The sequence below is a fragment of the Octopus bimaculoides genome, chromosome 24, assembly GCF_001194135.2.
Source record: "Octopus bimaculoides isolate UCB-OBI-ISO-001 chromosome 24, ASM119413v2, whole genome shotgun sequence".
NCBI lineage: Eukaryota > Metazoa > Mollusca > Cephalopoda > Octopoda > Octopodidae > Octopus > Octopus bimaculoides.
In genome coordinates this window covers 28,547,389-28,549,888 of record NC_069004.1, presented here as the reverse complement: position 1 = coordinate 28,549,888, position 2,500 = coordinate 28,547,389, and the positions used below count along the sequence as shown (strand labels likewise).

The window sequence follows — 2,500 nt, the reverse complement described above, 5'->3', positions numbered from 1 at the left end:
CCATATGAAACACATTTCTTCTCTACTTCTCAGATATGACTTTTAAGATTTCCAATCACACTCTTTTAGTTTACCAGAACTTTCGAAATACGCACCAAGGTCGTCGGTTCAAAGTGCACATGTACGTGTGTGTTAATTATGTGTATCTGTGTGTGTGTGTGTGTGTGTGTGTGTGTGTGTGTGTGAATCTATGCGCGCGTGCGTGTTTGTACAGGGCGTCTCAAAAGACGTATACACTCTTTAATAGCTGATAACTCGCTTAATTTTCCATTTCTTATTTCTTTATTGCCCACAAGGGGCTAAACATAGAGGGGACAGGCAAAGGGACTAAGTCGATTACATCGACTTCAGTGCATAACTGGTACTTATTTAATCGACCCTGAAAGGATGAAAGGTTAAGTCGACCTCGGCTGAATTTGAACTCAGAACGTAACGGCAGACGAAATGCCGCTAAGCATTTCGCCCGACGGGCTAACGATTCCGCCAGCTCGCCACCTTAATTTTTCATTTCTACTTAGATTTAACATATCGGAAATAATCCTTTTTAAGTGTTGCACATTTTGATAGAGAGAGTAAGACGATTACATCGACTCCAATACACAACTGGTACTTATTTATCAACCCCCAAAAGGACGAAAGGCAAAATCTACTTCGGCGGAATTTGAACTCAGAACGTAAAGTCGGGAAAAGAAATAAGAACTCACAGTACGGTAGAAGCCATAGCCACTTATAATAAAAAGGAGTACTGGTGGAATGTCCCGGTAAAAACTTCAATGAAATGTAAACACAATAGATTTGATATAATGATTTGGGACAGAGAAGAGAAACTACAGTTGTGGAAATCAGCTGCCCAGAAGATGTTAACATAAAGCTGAAGATCAGCTAAAAAGAAAATACCTATGCTGAATTATAGAGAAATCTTCAGTTACTCTACCCAGATTACAAGTTCAGGTTTATACCTGTAATTATTGAGGCACTGGGATATGTATCACACTGTCTAAGTGCCAATCGTGAGAAATAAGGCTTCCTAAAACCAGAAAGGAGAATGCTGATTCGAAGACTACAGATCCAAGTCACCACTGGAACTGTTAAAAATCTGTAAAACTTTCCAGAATTTTATCATTTAAGTATATATATGCATGACTAGACATGCATGTATATGCGCGAAAATACATACATATACATATATACATACATACATATAAATCTGCACATGCGCTGATTCCAAATATTGCACATATACATACATGCAAAAATACTCTGTTGGTGTTGTCGAAATTCCAATAGAGGAGCCTTGGGTCTAGGTTAGAAACCGGCTCTTTTTCTATAGGCAAGAAATTTTGAAATAAAAACTGAATAATGACACATATATGTCAGACGCTGGCTGTCATAGCTTATGATCTTAACTGATTGGAAGTGTTGTCATGTACATATTTAGTCTTGGTATAAAATATTGACTACAGTAAATATTCTGCTCAATGCCGCAGATTTGCTTGGCAGTTGCTTAGCCTTAACCAGTTGAGCACGTTCCTAAGTGGCTGACAATATATACATCTCTGATCACGAGTAGGAGGAGAGCATCATAGCCATGTGTTGAGAGGAATTTTTTAGGATTTGAATATTTCACCTCAGGAAACATTGGTGTTTCGTTCATCATCCTTAAATAACCTTTATTCAGGGACATTTTGAGCGGGATGAGATACTCGGCTTCAAGAAAATCCTAACTGGACCCCACCTGCAAGTTCATGTGTTGTCTGTCTTGATATGAGATCACCATGTGATGCATGTGCCTGGTGTACTCGTATCAGACGGGTAGCCATGATGGGTATACTGGGCTTCGTATAATTGTTTCCCAGTGTCACTTTGATGGTATGCGTTGCTCTCTCACTCAAAAATACCATTTTTTTAACATTTCTCAGATTATTCTCAGCCTAGATGACCGCTGGTCACTGCGTGATATTAACTGCCCAATTCTTATAATAAATATTTACTTACAAATATATTGGATCTTTTCTTGGTCGGTGGTGATGGTCGTAGTACAAAAACAACAACAACAACAGCTACCACAACTACAATATTAACAACAATAAAAATGACAAGAAATTTACTACAATACCAACACAAGCTAGAACAATAGCAACAGACATAACATCAACAATAACAAAAACGATATTAACAATAATATAAGAACAGAAAAAAATAAATTCCACTCGACCAATAATAAGAACAACAAACACAACGACAACATGGCCGCCAAAAATAAAAACAGAACCAACAGCAGCAAAGATGTCCAAAAGCATACAACCGTGAATTTTGATGAAAACTATCATTGACTGTCATTGTATTGCAAATATTATTTTACACACATATTATCTCCCTCGTTCTCTCAACATTCTCCCCCACCCCCACCGGCCCCACCCATCTATCACACCCTCATTCTCCTTCACCTTCCCTCTTCCTCTCTTCCTCTCTTCCTTTCTCTCCCTCTCCCGCCTTCTCC

At 38.5% G+C, this 2,500-nt stretch overlaps 1 long non-coding RNA gene across 1 annotated transcript in view; it reads right to left on the bottom strand.

Annotated features, from left to right (window-relative positions):
• The window catches only part of LOC106877267 (uncharacterized), an 88,602-nt gene that overhangs the window by 7,319 nt on the left and 78,783 nt on the right, over nucleotides 1–2,500 (bottom strand). Inside the window, exon 4 of the long non-coding RNA XR_001410364.2 lies at nucleotides 1,996–2,069. This is a non-coding gene — a long non-coding RNA (uncharacterized LOC106877267). The remainder of the gene's footprint in view (nucleotides 1–1,995; nucleotides 2,070–2,500) is intronic.